Source organism: Vitis riparia, chromosome 19, assembly GCF_004353265.1.
Source record: "Vitis riparia cultivar Riparia Gloire de Montpellier isolate 1030 chromosome 19, EGFV_Vit.rip_1.0, whole genome shotgun sequence".
In the NCBI taxonomy this organism is placed as follows: domain Eukaryota; kingdom Viridiplantae; phylum Streptophyta; class Magnoliopsida; order Vitales; family Vitaceae; genus Vitis; species Vitis riparia.
In genome coordinates this window covers 19728613-19749242 of record NC_048449.1, presented here as the reverse complement: position 1 = coordinate 19749242, position 20630 = coordinate 19728613, and the positions used below count along the sequence as shown (strand labels likewise).

At 35.2% G+C, this 20630-nt stretch overlaps 1 pseudogene; it reads left to right on the top strand.

Moving 5' to 3' along the window:
• Nucleotides 1–12413: 12413 nt before the first annotated feature.
• Nucleotides 12414–19976, top strand: LOC117908300 (annotated as a pseudogene).
• Nucleotides 19977–20630: the final 654 nt, after the last annotated feature.

The window sequence follows — 20630 nt, the reverse complement described above, 5'->3', positions numbered from 1 at the left end:
GGAAAATTAATCCAACCTTCTAATTCTTTTATGATGTAACCATATTTAGACATTTCTATCCTTATTTATTTTTCCCAAAAAGACATCACATTCCTCAAAAGCTCTAATACTTCATCTCTCTCACCACCAATAGTCTCTATAGATCGTACTTGAACCCACCATTAAAAATGAGCTAAGAGAAGGAACAAAAAGTTAAGAGAAACATTTGACACATATTAATTTAGATTAAATGGTATTAATTTTTATAATTTAAATTGTTTTTATTTTAAATGTTTATTTAGATTAAACATTTGACACAATGAAGACATTGTGTTTGCATGAGGGATGTTTGTGACATCCCACATCGAATAAGGGGGAAAGTTTTTGACGCTATATAAGTATGAACTTCTCTTAACTTTATAGACGCGTTTTAAAATCATGAGGGCTCATTTAGGTACAAAGTGGACAATATCTACATGGTTGGGAGCGGGTCATTACAAATGGTATTAGAGCCGATCCCCGACCTCAGTGTGAGGTTTGTTTGGGGCCATAAGGGTGTTTGTCTGTTTGACCCCACAATCCCATGGAACACAATGAGGACATTGTGTCTATATGGGGGGTTCATTTGGGTACAAAGTGGACAATATCTACACGGTTGGGAGCGGGTCATTACAAATGGCATTAGAGCTAATCCCCGACCTCGGTGTGGGGTTTGTTTGGGGCCATAAGGGTGTTTGTCTGTTTGACCCCACAATCCCATGGAACACAATGAGGACATTGTGTCTATATGGGGGGATTATTTGGGTACAAAGTGGACAATATCTACACGGTTGGGAGCGGGCCATTACAAATGGCATTAGAGTTGATCCCCGACCTCGGTATGGGGTTTGTTTAGGCCTATAAGGGTGCTTGTTTGTTTAGCCTCACAATCCCGTGGGACACAATGAGGACATTGTGTCTATATGGGGGAGGGGGGTGTTTGTGACATCCCACATCAAATAGGGGAAAGTTCTATTGAGATATTAGGAATGCTTTCCTTATATCATTCTTTCCTTATATCATTTAGTGTTGAGATATTAGGAATGTTTAGATATTAGGAAAGTTGAGATATTATGAATATTGAGATATTATGAATATTGAGATATTAGGAATATTGAGATATTAGGAAAGTTGAGATATTAGGATATTAGTTGTTATTTTCTTATATCATTCTTTCCTTATATCATTCTTTCCCATTCTTAGAATGGTGATTACCCTTTATATATACTTTGTACATGAGCGAATGAAAAAATTAATGAAAAAACTATCATTTATCAATTTGAAGATGGTATCAGAGCCATGAAATTGAAATCCTGGATATTTTTTCACTATGGTAGTCCGACAGCGATCAAGCATCCTAAGACAAGCCCTAATATTGATAAGTCAACCTTCAAATGCACTCACTGCAATAAGATTCATCCCACCAGTCTGGATATCCCACAATTTCAAAGCAACGACTCTTGGTATGACCAGGAAAACAATGAGGAACCGAGGGTTTGAACCATGGACCTTTAGATCATGTTTAGGCTATCACCACTTTGTTATTAATGATAATAATCGTGATCAACAGAAGAAGGATTCCAAGAAAACCTCGATTGCAACTATTGCCGAAATAAAAACAAAGGTTAATGTTGTTGAGAAAGCCTCTGCATTGGTAGCCGCTACAGATCATGGTGGTAAGTTTTTAAATACTTTTACACCTGTTATTAATAGTGCATGGATAATTGATTCTGGTGCTACAGATCATATGACTTTTGATTTTAGACAGGTTTCACCCCTTAGACCTTCCTCACAAAAAAATTGTTTCCACAGCCAATGGTAACACAACCCCAGTCATTGGGGAAGGATCCTTAACTCTTACTGATACTTTGAATTTGGATTTTGTTTTAGTTGTTCCATCTCTAGATTACAATCTTTTGTCAGTTTCTCAAATTATTGCAGCCTTATCTTGTATTGTCATTTTTTTGCCTGAATTTTGTGTGATTAAGGACATCCAAACAAGACAGACGATTGGTTGTGGTATTAAGCGGGGAAAACTCTATTACTTGGACTTGCAGTCAAAGGATTCAAATAAGTTGCAACAAGCCTTGATGGCTGATGGATCTGAGGAGGAGAAGAAAAAGTTTGAAATTTGGTTGTGGCATCGATGTCTGGGACATGCTTCCTTTGGTTATTTAAAAAAATTGTTTCCTAGTTTGTTTGCAAAGAGTGATATTTTTGGTTTCCATTGTGATATTTGTGAATTGGCTAAAAGTCATCGTGCTTTGTTTCCGTTAATTTTGAATAAAAGTCCGCTTCATTTTATGGTTATACATTTTGATGTTTGGGGCCCATCCAAAGTCCCAACTTTGAGTGGCTCACGTTGGTTTGTTACTTTTATTGATGATTGTACCAGAATGGCATGGTTATGCTTGATGAAGACCAAAGATGAAGTGAACTTGTTGTTTCAAAATTTTCATAAAATGATTGAAACTCAGTACAATGCAAAGGTTCGGGTTTTGCATAGTGATAATGGTGGAGAATATAAGAGTTTTGATCTTCAAAAGTATTTGGAAGAACATGGCATCATTCATCAAACTACTTGTTCCAATACACCCCAGCAAAATGGAGTCGCTGAACGGAAAAATCGGCACTTGTTAGAGGTTGTTCGTGCTTCCTTGATAGCAGCAAAAATACCGATATCTTATTGGGGAGAAGCAATCACATCTGCCACATACTTGATCAATCGGGTACCTTCTAGCCCAATTAACTTCCAAACACCTCTCCAAGCTCTTACTAATGCCATAGTTGCCCCAACCATCCCAAATCTACCTCCTCGTGTTTTTGGTTGCATGGCATTTGTGCATCTACACAAACACCAACGCACCAAGTTAACTTCCCATGCATTGCAATGTGTGTTTGTTGGATATGCATTGCACAAAAAGGGATATCGATGTTACCATCCTCCAACTCGACGAATGTTTATTACAATGGATGTGGTGTTTCATGAAGATTCAATGTATTTTTCATCTGAGTCTGAACTTCAGGGGGAGTACCATAAGGAAATTCAGACTCTCGATTATGATTATCATATATATGAGGAGGATGAATCTGGAAAATCTGAACTAGTGAACCAGGAAGCGGGTGAGTTGAATATGAGTGGTCAACAATTTGGGTCCGAAGATGTCTTCACTGAAATACCAAACCAATCGTCGTCTGTTGAGGGTGTTCTTAATTTGGAACCTGATCCATTCATGAAAAGGTTACCACACCGTCATAATAGAGGTATTCCTAAACCCACATATGAACCTGAATTGTCTACCAAAGTCAAATATCCCATGAGCAACTATGTGTCTAACCATCGTTTGTCTGAATGAAATAAGTCATTTGTAAATCAATTATCTACTGTAGCTATTCCTAACAGTGTGCAGGAAGCCTTAACTGATCCAAGGTGGAAAGCAGCCATGAATGAAGAGATGAAATCATTGCAGAAGAATGAAACATGGGAACTCATAGAATGTCCACCAGGAAAGAAGCCAGTTGGGTGTCGTTAGATCTATACTGTGAAGTACAAGGCAGATGGTAGTATTGAACGATTTAAAGCAAGACTAGTAGCAAAAGGGTACACTCAAACTTATGGAATTGACTACACAGAGACATTTGCACCTGTAGCTAAGATCAACACAGTTCGAGTATTACTATCTTTAGCTGCAAACCTAGATTGACCATTACAACAGTTCGATGTGAAAAATGCCTTTCTACATGGCGAGTTATCTGAAGAAGTATACATGGATCTTCCACCAAGATGCATGGTGTCAAAAAAGCAATGTTAGAAGGTGAGCAAATTGAAGAAGTCATTGTATGGGTTGAAGCAATCCCTGAGAGCATGGTTTGGAAGGTTCACAAAGTCAATGAGAGCTTTTGGCTATCGTCAAAGTAATTCAGATCACACTTTGTTCCTGAAAAAGCATCATGGTAAGATTACGACACTCATTGTATATGTGGATGACATGGTAGTTACAGGAAATGATCCTGAAGAAAGAAAAGCTCTGCAAAATTATCTATCTAGAGAATTCGAAATGAAAGATCTAGGTCCTCTGAAATACTTTCTTGGGATTAAAGTTTCTCGATCAAGTGAAAGAATTTTTCTGTCTCAAAGAAAGTATGCCTTAGATCTTTTACAGGAGACTGGAATGTCGGGATGTCAACCTGTTAATACACCAATAGAAGAAGGTCTGAAATTATGTGTTGAGTCTAATCAAGTATCAACCGATAAGGGAAGATACCAGAGACTTGTGGGGAGATTAATGTACTTAGCTCATACAAGACCAAATCTTGCTTATGCATTGAGTGTAGTGAGTCAATACATGCATAATCCTGGAGAGCAACATATGAATGCAGTCATGCGTATTTTGAGGTATTTGAAGAATGCTCCTGGGAAGGGAATTTTGTTCGCTAAAAATGTTGATCATCATAGTATAGAAGTATATATTGATGCTGATTGGGCCAGTGCAGTGGATGATAGGCGATCTACATCTGGTTATTTTACCTTTGTAGGTGGTAATCTTGTGACATGGAAAAGTAAGAAGCAGAATGTCGTCGCCCGTTCAAGTGCAGAAGCGGAATTTAGAGGTATGACTCTAGGACTTTGTGAGGCATTATGGCTAAGACTCCTCTTACAAAATTTAGGTTACTTATCTAGGCAACCAATCCGATTGTTTTGTGACAATAAAGCCGCATGTGACATTGCTCATAATCCAGTACAACATGATCGTACAAAGCATGTCGAGGTGGATAGATTCTTCATTAAGGAAAAGTTGGATGACAAGATTGTGGAATTGCCTAAGATTCGATCAGAAAATCAATTGGCCGATATCCTCACCAAAGTTGTCTCAAGTCAAGTGTTCTCAAAATTTTTAGACAAGTTGGGCATGTGTGACATCTATGCACCAACTTGAGGGGGAGTGTTGAGATATTAGGAATGCTTTCCTTATATCATTCTTTCCTTATATCATTTAGTGTTGAGATATTAGGAATGTTTAAATATTAGGAAAGTTGAGATATTATGAATATTGAGATATTAGAAAAGTTGAGATATTAGGATCTTAGTTGTTATTTCTTTATATCATTCTTTCCTTGTATCATTCTTTCTCATTCTTAGAATGGTGATTACCCTCTATATATACTCTGTATATGAGCGAATGAAAAAATTAATGAAAAAACTATCATTTATCAATTTGAAGAAGTTCTTGGCACTATATAAGTATGGACTCCTCGTAACCCTGACCTATTTTCATAACATAATAGACACAGAATCATATATGACCTATTTTCATTTTCATTTTCATTTTAATGACTTTTTAACATTCCAACTGCCTTAGTTCTAATTGATGAAAAATGAAGGATATTCTTGTACTTTGTTAAAGTGATAATAAAAATAGTTAAATCAATAAAAAAAAATAGATAGATAAGAGTAATTTAACATAATTAGAACTTACGAGTATGTTATAAATTGGGATATATTAATACTTAATTAAGATAACATTTTAGTACATGGGATTTTTTTCTCTCCTATGTGTCAATGGACTAAAATATCAATCAAATTTAATTCATTGTAAAAAAAAATGTTCATTTCATGTTTATATTTCTACTTTTCTTTTAACCTACCAGGGTAGTCCAATTGATCAAGACGAACACTGAAAAGTGTTGTTTCAATAAGTGACACATGGTTCTGGGTTCTAATCCTATCATTGATGATACCTTAAATTTACCCAATATTGATTGTTGTGCAACAGTCAACACCTTGATGTTTAGGCCCCCATGGAGAATCCTAAAAACTTGATCATGGAAGGTTTCTCAATTATAATAATAAAAATACAAAATAAAAAATAAAAGAAAAATTCTACTTTTCTTTTAGTGTACATATAATTTGTGTTTAGACTGCTTTGTTTTTTGTTTTATTTTTGAACACATAGACTATATTCTAATACAAATCATAGTTGGGTGTTACTTGTTTGCAATTAGGTACAAACTCGTAGAGTGTAATTAAGATTTTTCTCTTAAATTATGTTTGTTTCTTGGAAAATAGTAAAGAAAGAAAAAAAATCAAGAAAAATGGTTTTATTCCATTTGGTTTCATTGTGAAAAATATATAAAAAAAATCAAATATAATTAAAATTAGTTAGAAATGTATGCATTTTAAAATCATTTAATCTTTATATAATCAAGAAAAATAAGAAAAATGCGTTTAAAGAAGTATATAAAAATAATTTATTGATTTTAAATCTATTTTTTATTTTCCTTCACTTTTTCTTTCCTTTCACTTTTCGTCCTTATTTTCTTTCCTTTACATTTTTCCTCAAATTTTTCGAGAACCAAATATAACATTATATTTTATAATCATCTCTAAGAAGATATGTTCTGAAATGGCCTATAATTGTATGAAAGAAGGGCTATTGCCAAAGGTGTTTTGGCTACTGCCAGACATTTAATGGAGTTTGTTAAAGTTCTCTTGAAAACCATAGAAATAGTTGTATATCCTTAGCAACCCATTTTGACATTTTTTTTTTAATATTTTCATTTATATTTAAATTCTTAGAGGTGCTTTAATAGAAATTTTTTTCTGTAAATTCATTTCCCATAAGTTTTATGACAAGTTTATCAAGAGTTGTTGAGTTCTTTCAAAGATGTTTATGTACTTCAAATGTTTCCCAAAAGTTTCCCCTATGAGATCATATTCCGTTCTCAAGAAAATATTCATGACTAAAAAAATGAAAATTTATTTTCTTAATCTTCCTTTAACAAGCATATCATGAATCGACTAAATTTGGCTTATTGCCAAAAGGTCTATGTTCTAAATTTTCAGCCATGAATGAATTCTACTATGCTTCCTTTTGTATTTTCATTTTTTTTTTTTTTTTTTTGGTTTGAGGAGTAAAATGGATTTGCATGTGACTATTTTTTATGGAGTTGAAAAAATATATATGGTCCAAAAAGCTCACTAACGGAAATTAGTGATTTGGCAAAAGTTAAAAGCAATATATGTTTCAATTTTGGAGAAACACTTGAAGTTCTTTTTACAGAAACACTAAATAGATATTTCTCACAAAATAAAATGACAAAAAAAAGAAGGAAATATTTCTATTCAACTTAAAGGTTCTTATCACCGAGAATAGTCCTATTCTCCTCTCTAAAACTCATTTTCTCTATTTCTCCAAAAATATAATAAATGTATTTAAAAAATTTTAACTCCTCATATTACATTCAAACATCTCATAAACTAATTCTTAATTCTTTGAATCAGGTACTTCATTGAATATAATGCATATATTTTTGTTTTTGTCTTCATTTATTTGGTGTCTTTTTTTTTGTTATCATGTCCATTTTAACACTTGAAGCTTTAGCAAAATTTTTTATTTTAGAATGAACATGTATTTATATATCCTTTTCCTTTAGAAATAAATTTTGGAACACATTCAATCATGCATGAACTAAATATCATTTTTTTTTTCATATAATATAACGATATTATGCTTATTATTGTTAACACTACTCAAGAGGAGTTGATGCATAGATTAGCCCCTTATACATGTCATTTGTCTTATGTTGAGAGTACTATGAAACCATAATATCATTTTTTTAAAAAAAAAAAAATTGTATACAAGTGTCAAAATCTCACCCATATTTTTCTTTTAGCATTACATTTGGTTACTAGGATTTTCTTAATATATCTTGCATAATTCCATCAAGATTTCTTCTATATTTTTTTTCATCAAAGATCAATGCTAATGTTTGAAATTGATTTATGGCAACATGATCACACAAGAGACGAGTTTCTTCAAAAAGATGGGTTTGTTATCCAATGTTGCACTCACCATATAGTTCAGAAGCTAGATAATCCTTTGGATTGTACTATCATCGATACATCCCAAAAATTAATACATGTCAACATGACTTGTTTCTATGTGAAGGAGTTGTCCACATCATCTTGGATGATATTTTGTATGATGAAGTGCTTGTTGAATATCAGGAGTTCATGGAAGAAAAGATCTTATCATTTGGAATGTAGATTGCAAATAGCCTTACCAATGACAATAGACACTGGAATTGTGAAACTCTATAATTATAGAGATATTGATGATGTGGTAGGTTATTGGGATTCCATGACAGATAACATTTTTGTTTAAATCGTTCAATCTACCAAGAAAGAAGATGTGGCTCATTGGGATTCCATGACTGATAGCATTTTTGTTAAATCAACCAATCTAAGCACAAAAGAAGATGAAGCTTGAAGGTCCTTAAATTATCAAGAATAATAGCTTTAATTCATTATATTGCTTCATGAAAATGTAATTTAGTTGTTAATTTGAATTTTTCATATTTTAATTTTAATTTTGTAATTAATTTTTTAAGGATGCATGAGTTATTATAGTTAAAGTTCAAATTTTTTTTTAAACTATTACACCATTTATTTATGTTACAAAAATAAGTAGAAAGAAAACTAAGAGAATGAATGGATTTTTTTATATTACTGTAATTCAACAAGTTTACATCCTAGCCTATTTATAGTAGAACTAAGGAAGTAAGGGTAAGGAATTAGGCTACAATTAAGGAATTAGACCATAGTTAAGGATACAGTTAAGGGCTAACATCCCCCCTCAAACTCAAGATGGTAATGTATCAGCCATGTGGAGTTTACCACCAAGAGTACGAAGGCGAAAGAGTAAATGAGCATTGGTGAAGATATCCGCATATTGATCCGAGGAGGAAACAGGAACGCGATGAATGGTACCCTAAAGCACATGATGATGAATAAAGTGACAATTAGTCTCTATATGTTTAGTGCGCTCATGAAAGACATCATTGTGAGCAATCTGAATGGCACTACGATTATCACAATAAAAAGTAGCAGAGGAATGATTGATCCCCATATCATGAAATAGCCATCGTAACCATATAAGCTCAGAAGTAGTGTCAGCAAGGGCTTAATATTCAGCTTTAGTACTGGAATGAGAGACAACTGTTTGCTTCTTACTGCGCCAAGATATAAGAGAATCACCAAGAAAGAAACAATTACCAGTCGTGGAGAATCAATCAGTGAGATCCCCAGCCTAACCAGCATTAGAATATGCTATCAAATTAAGAGAGGAAGAACTGAAGTAGTGAAGCCTTGAAACAATGAACCCTTGAAATAACGAATGATGCAAAGCACAATAGCATAATGAGTAGTACGAGGAGCAGACATGAATTGACTCACAATATGAACATAAGCAATATCAGGACGAGTAATAGTAAGATATACAAGACTACCAACCAACTGGCGATAGAGAGTATAATCACTCAATGGAGTACCATTAGTGGCTGAATAATGAGCATTAGGCTCAATGGGAGTGCTAATAGTCTTAGTATCAGTGACTCCTACACGAGAAATAAGATCAGTGGCATACTTGGCTTGAGATAGGTAATATTCATATTGATCTTATGAGACCTCAAGGCCTAAAAAATATTTTAGTTTGCCAAGATCCTTCATGTCAAATTATTTGCTAAGAAAAGACATAAGATCTTAAATGCCCTGTAGATTATCACTAGCAATAATCATGTCATCCACATAGGGCAAAAGAAGAACACAACCTTAGGACGTCTTGCGAATGAACAAGGCATGATCATAAGCGCTAGATTGAAAACCAAATTGACAAATAGTATAACTAAATTTGGAAAACCATGCTCAAGGTGCTTGTTTAAGTCCATATAAAGCCTTGCGGAGATGATAAACTTGATTAGGAGGATGATCATAACCTGGAGGAGGTTGCATATAAACTTCTTTAGAAAGATCGCCATTGAGAAAAGCATTTTTAGCATCCATTTGAAATAGTTGTCATTGCTTAGCAGCAGTAATGACAATGAGACAGCGAACAGAGGTAAGACGAGCTACTGGAGCAAATGTCTCCTCATAATCAATGTCATATTTCTATGTGAACCCTTTTGCTACTGACCTAGCCTTATATTTTTCAATTGAACCATCTGCCCGAGTCTTGATTTTATAGACCCATTTGCAACCAACCACATATTTATCTGGTGGTAAATTAACTAAATCCTAAGTATGTGTACTTATGAGAGCTTGATTTTCTTCTGCCATTGTTTTCTACCACAAAGGGTCAATACTAGCCTTACGATAGATGCGAGGTTCATATAGAGACATAATGGTAGAATAACAGTAAAAATCATGAAAAAGTACAGAAGGTTGCTCCAGAGTGACGTAATTGAAGGTTAGAAGGATTAGAATCAGATTCATCAGAAGGAGCTAGAGATTCAGAAGAAGGTAAAACTGAAGGATCTAAAGCCAAGGTAAATGTCTCAAGAGAGATTGCAGGTTGCGTAATACTGTGAGAGCTATCAGATGACTGATGAATAGAAGAATCTATGATAGAATCATTGGGAAAAAGAAAAACAAAAGGATCAGTGAAAAATGTGAAGATAATATGTTAAGCTGAAATGGAGAAAGGCTTGAGAACATTTTATGTTCCTAAAAAGTAACATGACGGGAAATATGAAGACGTTTGGAAAGAGGATCCCAACATTAATACCCTTTGTGTTCAATACCATATCCTAGAAAACAACATAAACGTGCCTTTCGTTTCAATTTAGTGTATTCATGAGGTTATGGAAGAACAAAGCAAGCACTACCAAAAACACGAAGAGACTGATAATTAGGACAATGACCATGTAAGCCCTCATAAGGAGAAATGTTACCAATAATAAGAGAAGGAATTCTGTTGATGAGTCGCTGCCCCCCAAAAGATTTCAGGACAAGAGGAAGAGATAAAAAAGGCTCTAGCAGTATTAAGAATGTGTCTATGTTTCTGTTCTGCACACCCATTTTGTTGGGAAGTACCTGGACAGGATCTATGAATAATGGTTCCATTTTGTAAAAGAAATTGAGTAAGAACAGAATCTCTATATTCCATGGCATTGTCAGTGCGAAAAAATTTTAATTGTAAAAGAAAACTGAGTTTTAATCATAGTGGCAAATTGCATATAAATATTAAGTAACTCAAATTTATTCAGCATAAGATAAATCCATGTATATCAAGAGAAATCATCAACAAAAATCACAAAATAACAAGAACCACCCATAGTATTATGAGGGGAAGAACCCCAAATATCATAATGAACAAGATCAAAAGGTGTAGAAGAAACATAGTCACTTATATGAAAAGGCAAAGCATGATGCTTGGAAAGACAACATGAGATACGATCAAAAATTTCTGTTTTAATAGGACTTAAACGCCCGCTTGAGATTAAAGATCCTAATCTAGAATTGGAAAGATGACCAAGATGAGAATGTCAAACATTGGATGTGATAGCAGCAACAAAACTTTAAGATGGTAGTTGAAGAGATGATAGCTCAAACAGTCGCCTAACCTTACGCCCTGTTCTAATGATCCTGCTGGTTTGTGGATTCTGCATAGTACAACCATGACTCGAAAAATGTAAGTCAACACCAAGTTCACACAATTGTCCAACTGATATAAGATTTAAGGATAGTTTAGGAACTAGAAGAAAAAAAAAATTCAAAAAGGTCCTAGTAGAAAACCGTCTACTTCAAGCAGCAATAAAAAAAATCACCAAGCCCTCATTGGAGGCTCTGATACCATGTTACAGAAATAAGCAGAAAAGAAAACTGAGAGAATGAATGAATTTTTTATATTATTATAATTCAACAACTTTCCATCCTAGACTATTTATAGTAGAACTAAGGAAATAAGGGTAAGGAATTAGGCTACAATTAAGGATACAATTAAGGAATTAGGTTATAGTTAAGGATTCAATTAAGGAACAAATGGTGGAGCTAATAATGCTAACAATATATATAATAGACACGTCTTATTTTACTTCCTATAATATGTTAACATTATATATATATATATATATATATATAATTGATGTTAATGACATGCCAATGACACATCTTATTTTATTAGTAATATATAAATATATAAAATAACATAAATAACTCTCAACACAATTATCTTCATATAAATTTTTTTAAAAAAATACTTTTTCTTATTGATATTAATCTGACTTCCTCCTAAAATTTTTTAAAAGATAATTTTTTTTCTCATTGATATATACTAATTTCATTTATATTGTGTCCTTGTTTTATAATTATTGATAAATATTTTAAAATTAACTTAAAAATGACATATTTATTAAATAATACAAATTCCAATACAAAAGCATAGAATTTGAACCCTTAACAACTACATAATCACAACAGAAGAAAAATAGAGAATTACGAGAGGAAATAAAAAAAATTCTAACATAGGTTTAGATTTGGCCTTAATGTGGAAAGTTAATGAATGAAGTAGCTAACAATGCATCTTCGCAAACTAAGAAATATGAGATCACCTCTTCCAGCAATGAATGAGCTACATTTTGGGGTTCCAATGGTTGGGGCTGCTCTTTGTACCTTAAATATACATCATGATTCAGCAATGGTGTCGACATTACTAAAACATTCAAAGGCTGAAATGGTTTTTGTAGGTTGTTAACTTCTTGATTCTACTCAGGTAATACTAGAAATTCTATCCAAGACAAGAACCAAGTTGCCCCATCTAGTGCTAATGTGGTAGTGTGATAAACTCCAACCCACTATAAGAAACTTTATGGAAAATTGATTTTGATATTAGATGGCCAAATGATAAATGAGATCCTATCGCAATGAATTATCCTTCAGGCATTACATCAGATGAAAGAGGTGATGAAACAGAGGGAAATAGAGGGTGATGGGAGGAAAAGATGTTGATATTATTTATCTCAGTGGTTTTCTATAATAATAGAGTAAGCATTCTATATAAACAGAAGATACGCATCCTAACCAACTGTACATGTGGAGCTAAAAGACTAGAGAGAAAATAATATCCAAACTAATTACATCTTTAGGCTTAACATCCTCCCTCAAGCTCATTGGTCTAGTGAGAATAGTGAGCTTGGAATGTAGAGTGATGAAATGTTGGGTGGAAAGAGGTTTGGTCATGCAATCAGCAAGTTGATCATTTGAAGGTGTGAACTAGACAGAGAGAGAGCGTTGAAGAACACGTTCCAGAATAAAGTGGTAGTCGATTTCCACATGTTTGGTTTAGGCATGCAAAAAGGATTGGCAGCTAAGTATGTTGCACTGATATTGTCACAGAGAATGAAGGGAGATTGAGTGGGAGTAATGAAAAGTTCATGAAGAAAAGATTCAGTCCAAGCAATTTTAGCAGCCTCATTTGCTACCCCTCGGTACTCTGATTTGGTGTTGGATCGGGATACCACTTTTTGTTTGGAAGATGACCAAGAAACCAGATTGGATCCAAGAAAGAGATAGTAGCCACTGGTGCTACGCCTGTCATCGGGGCAGGAGGCCCAGTCGGCATCTGTATAGCAAGTGATGTTGAAGTCCAGGGAAGGCTATAGGAAGAGACCAAAATGAGATGTGCCTTTTAAGTACCGAAGAATGCATTTAACAGCCTACCAGTGAACATCAGAGGGATGGTGCATGAATTGACACATTTTATATACTACAAAAGCTATATCTGGGCGTGTCATGGTACAATACTGAAGGACACCAACAAAACTTCGATAATCTGAACCATTTTCAAGAGCCATACCATCATGAAGTGAGAAATTTGCGTTGCAGGACATAGGAGTGGGACATGGCTTGGCATCCAACATAGCAGCTCAGGTAAGGAGATCAGTGATATACTTTGCTTAGCTGAGGTGAATACCAGTAGGGGTGCAATGAACCTCCAAGCCTAAAAAATAGTGTAGAGGACTAAGACCCTTAAAAGAAAATTGATGATGCAATTGTTGGATAAGGTGAGTAACTTGAGTAGAGTGGCTCCCAATGACTATTATATCATCCACATATACAAGAACAAGAAGTAACCCATGAGAAGAATGACAAATAAATAAAGAAATGTCATTTTTAGAAGTAATAAATCCCAAGTGTAGCAGAAACTTACTGAACTTAGTATACCAAGTGGGGGGTGGCTGTTTAAGGTCGTAGAGAGACTTATCCAACTTGCATACATGAGTAGGATAAAGAGGATCAACAAATCCAGGTGGTTGTTCCATGAAAACGTCTTCAGCCAAGTTGCCATGTAAAAAGGCATTATGAACATCCAGTTGTCTAATACACTAATTCTGTGAAAGAGCAAGGCTAAGCACAATACGGATAGTAGGAGGCTTGACAACAAGGATGAATGTGTCGAAGTAGTCAATACCTGCGTTTGATGATAACCCTTAGCTACTAAGTGGGCCTTGTATATATGAATTTGGTCATCAAGCTAGAACTTTAGCTTATAGACCCATTTACAATTGATTATCTTGTCTGAGGAAGGTGAAAAAACAAGATGCCAAGTCTTGTTGTGCTGAAAGGCAACAAATTCCAATTCCATGGTCTACTTTCATGAATGATCTTTAATAGCTTGGAGAAATGAAGTAGGCTCGATGAGAAAACCTGTGGAGACACTCAACAATAGTTTAGGCTTATAGATACCAACCTTAGACCCGGTCACCATAGGATGATATTGTGAGTGCGAGAAGAAACAAGTAAATCTGTATTCACACTAGGTACAGACAGGTCCACTACCGAGGAAGGAGGAAGAGGAGAAGAAGGTGGAACAAATGGAAACACATAGTGTGAAAAAAAATGAGATAAGGGCAACGAGACGTGAACAAGTACTAGAGGTAGAAGAAAAAAAGGAAAAAAAATGAGGTATAGATGGAGAAGTAGGAAGAGATGGGGAACTGAGAGACAAGGGAATGGACAGAGGAACTGATAAGGAAGAGGAAAAAGAAATAGACGAAAAAGGAGAAGATGACAAATTCTTGAATGGAAAAGAATTCTCATTAAAAATCACATGGCGAGAAATATACACCCTATCGGAATGAATGTCAAGACATAAATAACCTTTGTGGTGTGAACTGTAACCAAGAAAAGCACACTGTAGAGACCTGTATTGGAGTTTATGGGTATTATAAGGGTGCATATCTGGAAAACAAGAGGAACCAAAAACCTTAAGATGAGTATAAGCTGGGAGTTTGCGATAGAGTGCGAAGTAAGAGGATTAATGGTGCAGCACAGGGGTGGAGAAACGATCAATAAGGTAAGTGGCAGTTTGAAAGGCATAAGGCCAATAAGATAGGAGCATACCCGAGTGAGCAAGAAGGGATAATCCCATTTCAACCACATGACGATTTTTTCGCTCAACCCGCTCATTCTGTTGTGTTGTGTATATGGACAAGATAAACAATGGACAATGCCCATATTAGAAAACATCATGGAGAGAGATCGAAACTCACCTCCCCAATCAGATTGGACAACCTTAATGTTGGTATTAAATTGATTTTCAATGAGAGCTTGAAACTTGAGAAAAGTAGGATATGCTTCATCTTTTGTTTTGAGCAAATAAAACCAAGTAAAACGAGTATGATCATCAATAAAAAGTAAAAAATAACGAGCACTAGAAATAGAGCGAACAGGAGAAGGACCCCATAGGTCTATATGAATTAACTCAAAAGGTTTTGCTGCAATAGATGGAAATAGAGGGAAAAGAAGCATGTGGCTATTTGCTAATTGACAAGAATTACAAAAATTAAGATGAATTTTATGTGTTCGAGCAATATTACAAGAATCTAAGATTTGATTAACAACAGATAAAGCTGGGTGGTCTAGTCTCTAGTGCCACAGATTTGGATCCTTGATGTTGGCTATGAAAACTCGAGGAGAAAATGAAACATTAGAAGGAAAGAATGAGGATTGAACTTTGTATAAGGCAGTATCAAGTTGACCCTGAAGGAGAACCCTCTTCGAAACCTGATCCTTAACAAGAAAATGAGTGACATAAAATTCAACAAAAACTTTATTATCATAACACAATTTTGTAACACTAATAAGATTATTTGAAATTTTTGGAGTGTGATAGCTTGATGTAGAACAAGAGGAGAATACGAGGATGGTATTTTTGTAGTACCAAGATGTGAGATACAGAGTTACTTACCGTTCCCAACTGTCACCTAATCTGAAACACTAAATGGTGTCATAGTGTCAAGCTTGTTGATTTTCAGAGTAAAGTAATGTGTAGCACCTAAGTCCATGTACCAATTTGTATCGGGAACAGTGTTATGTGTAACAGAAGAATGAGTCATTGTAGAGTAAGAAAATTTTAGAGGATTAGAGAGCTGGGAATTTATGGTGAGAACAACATTGAAAAATTTAGGAGAAGATTGGGATGGATAGTTCAAATTTGTGTGATGGAAGCAAATAAGAGTAGCGTGTCCAAAGTTACCACAAATTTGGCACTGAGACTTTTGATTCTGGATTGAGAAATGTGGTTTCCATTGAGGTTGAGGTTGTCGTGGTTGTGGTTTGCCCAAAATGTTGGGTTGATATTGACTAGTGGTTGGCTTAAAAGTTGGAGGAGAGTATCTAGGTTGAATGTGAATGTGATTGAATGTAGGTTGAGGAATTGATTTATAAGGTTTCTTGTTTAGATGAGCCATATGGACTTGGGCAGAATTGAGAGAAATAGAGTTTTGTTGTTCAAGACGAAAGTAATAGCTAAGCAATAGGCTATGGATTTGCTCAATAGTTGGTTGGTCAGATCGATTTTGAATGGATGTAACAAAAGGATTATACTCACATTCTAATCCATTGAATAAATAGATGAGATGGTCTTTCTCATAAACTGGTTTTCCTATTGCTGCAAGACTATTGCAAATGGATTTGAGCTTTTGAATATATTCACTAGTTGAGAGTTCATCTTTCCTGAGCGCTTGAAGTTTGGTGTGAAGCTCGGTAACTAGTGCCATAAAAGAGGTAGAGTAAATCTGATTAAGGGCGTTCCAAATCTCCATTGCTGTTGAATACACAACAATCTAAGCCATTATATCTTCGAACAAGGATGCATATAGCCCAACTCATCAGAAGTCGATTGTATCTCTGCCAGACCGAGTACTCTGGATTGATGATTTGTTGTTGCAGATTGAGGAATCGAGGAGGGCAATGTCGAGATCCGTTAATGAAATCATCGAGTCTGTTAGCGATGATGACATTCAGAAGCTGATTCTTCCAGATGAGATAGTTCCCATTATCCAGTTTTACTATGAGAGGTTGATTCATAGACGGGAAAGAAAAAGAGGGTGTGTTTACTGGTGGATGAAGGTTGTTTGACTGAGATAATGGGTTTTGTACATTCACAGTGCTCGTAGAAGGTGATTCGGAGGTCTCATTGAAAGAAGCCATGGAGGCTTTGATACTAAGATAAAAGAGGTGATGAAATAGAGGGAAATAGAAAGAGATGAGAGGAAAAGATGTTGATATTATTTATCTTAGTGGTCTTCTACAATAACAGAGCAGACATTATATACAAGTAAAAGATACACATCCTAACCAACTATAGAGGTGCCTAACTATGGAGCTAAAAGACTAGAAATAAAATAATATCTTAACTAATTACATATTTAGGATTAAAAACATCGAGTCCAAAAGGTGTTTATTTATAGCCATAGAGGTGCCTATCTCAATTCCCTAGCAGTTGTTCTCCTTAATGAAATGGGTCCAATGTCTATGAATTTGTGGACTGCTTCCATGTTTCACTACAATGGGTGGTGCCTCACTTGGGGTGTGGCAGCCTAGGGTGTATCAATGTCTTCCTAAGAAATGTGATAGTAAAGGGAATATTTGAAAGTATTGCTCAACACAAGGTCACCCATATGGGTGTTACACCCGCTATTTTGATCATGATCATTAACACTCCAGTCAGTGGTTAGAGGCCAGTTCCAATCAAGGTGGCTGTAATGACAAGTGGTGCCCTTTCACCCCTCCACTTCCACAAGTACTTTTCAAAATGAAAGAACTAGGATTCAGGATAAGTCACTCATATGGTTTGATAGAAACCTATGGTCCTGGAAGCGTTTGTACTTGGAAATCTGAGTAGGATCTTTTGCTTCCTGAGAAGCAAGCAAAGATCAAAGCCTAGCAAGGGTTGCATCATCTTGGCATGGAGGAGATTGACATAAAAGACCTTGTTACTATGAAGAGCGTACCACTTGACTCCAAAGTCGTAGGTGAGGTTATGTTCAAAGACAACACTGTGATGAATGGATACTTAAAAAAAATGTGTTTCCATACACTCATATGACAAAAAAAAAAAAAAAAAAAAAAAAACAAAACAAAAAAAAACCACAAAATAGGAATAAAAAATATCAAAGCAACATAGAAAGCCTTAAAAAACGGGTGGTTTAGTAGCGAGGACTTAGGAGTGAAACATCCTGATGGCTACATAGAGTTAAAGGATCATTCAAAGGATATCATCGTTTTTGGGGGAGAGAATATAAGCACAATTAAGGTAGAAGCTTTGTTTTTTAGTCACCCAATGGTCTTTGAGGCAGTTGTGGTAGGAAAACCTGATGGCTACTAAGTGGAGACACCATGTGCATTTGTGAAGTTGAAGGAAGGGTGTAATGCAAATGCCAATGAGATTATTAAGTTTTGTCGTGATAAGTTGCCCCATTATATGCCAGTGAGATTAAAAAAGGTGGTCTGCTTTGCTTATTTTTGTCCTCCAACCAACTGAATTCAGATACACCTTTTCAATTGTCACTGATATTATAACGACTTCATGACAGAGTTAGCTAAACCACTGATATCTAAACAATAGTGATTTTAAAGCTCCCTTAGATTTCTCAATGCAATCCCCAGTTTTGGACACAAATGGAGAAGCAAATTGCCATCGTTGGTGTTGGAATCAATGGCCTACTTGGATGCAAATATGCAATGGAGAAGGGTTTCAATCCCATTGTCTTTGAATCCAAAAGCAACATAGGAGGGGTTCGGTCTCAAACAATTAAATCCACCAAGCTACAAACTCCAATATTCTACCACTGTTTCTCGGATTTTGCAGGACCGAGACTTTCCCTTACTACAACCAAGTGATGGCGTATCTTAAAGCCTATGCCCTTCACTTCAACATCCTCCCTTAGATAAGATTCAACTCCAGAGTCATCAATATAGACTATTTTAAACCCTGCAATGAAGATTTTCCTTCTCGAGATCTCTAGGGTGGCACCTATGGGCCCTTTTGACCTACTGGAAAATGGAACATCACTGTGAAGGTCACTAGGCATTCCACTGGTGGTGACCTAGGTAAGTACAGAACCTTATATGATGTTTCATTTACTGATCTGTTTATTTTAGTGGAATTATAGCTAAATATATTTGTTATGGGTTTATTGCACAATGTGAAGAACGGAGTGTACAAAAATGGTTGAAACGGATAGAAATAGAGACAACCTTTTTGACTTGCACATTGATTTTAACTTTATGAAGTGAATTTTGTTATTCTTTGCATTGGAAAGTACAATGATCTACCAAACATTCCTGATTTTTCGATCAACAAGGGGCTAGATATCTTTAATGGGAAGGTCATACACTCCCTGGATCATGTTGCCTTGGGTGGTGATCTAGCCGCTAAATTCATCAATGAAAAGCGAGTCACAATAATTGGGCTTCAGAAATCTGTAGTGGATGTTGTGGCAGAAGTGGCTACAAAAAACGGTAAGAAACATTTGCATATATTAGACCTGTTCATTTTTTTTTCTTGTGCTTGATCCTTAAGATGAAGAATTATGAGGTATGTTCTTATTTTTAGGGGTTGAGCACCCTTGCACTTTTTTTATTTAGGAGGGTAAGCTAATTTTCCACTGGCACATTATCCTTTATCCTAAAAAACTAAGCTAATTTCATCTAGGATTAAGCCTAAAACCGATTTCTATCCCATTTTATTGTTCCAACCCTTATATTTGCCAATCATGAAGTATGCAATTGATTCCTAGGATGTGGAAATACAACATGGTCCTAGAATGTCCCTTCCTTAAATAGATAGTTTTGTGTATGTCTATGGTTCTCCCATCTAATTTCTATGACAGAGTAAGAGAAGGAAGCCTCATCCTAAAGAAATCACAAAGCTTTAGTTTCTGCAGAAATGGATTGGATTTACATGGCGAGGATGCATTTTAATGTAGTGCACATGTTCATCGAGCTCCTTGGTGGTTTGCTTGTTACACAGTTTGGTATTAACTCTTAGGCCACTTTTAGAGACCTTTTAGAAGGAGTTTTTGGATTCATAGTATGATATGATGTAATAAACTTTGGATTTTATTATTTATTAATAAATTCTAAGTTCACTTTTATCTATCATAATTCCATGCATTATACCTTATAAAACATTTTGACATTCATTTTTTCCATTATACGTGACTTTGGTGCATTAGGAATTGCACAGAAGATTCAAGTCATGGGTTCCTTGCAAGTAGATGACATATTCACAGTCAATTCATGGGTTAGACAACCCATTTAGAGGTTGTAGTGATATCTCCTAATTGGAATGACGATTGGTCTTAGCCATCGATTGCCCATAGTAAGTACACTAGTGTGTATAGTTATACATTGGACAAAACTTACAATGAGTTATGACATAAGACTATTAAGTAGTTATGACTTCACCACGTTGGTTTATTGTGTTGTCTCTCAACCTTAAGAGAATATTGAGCTTATGCTAAAGTTAGCGGTGGTTTTGACCTACGAG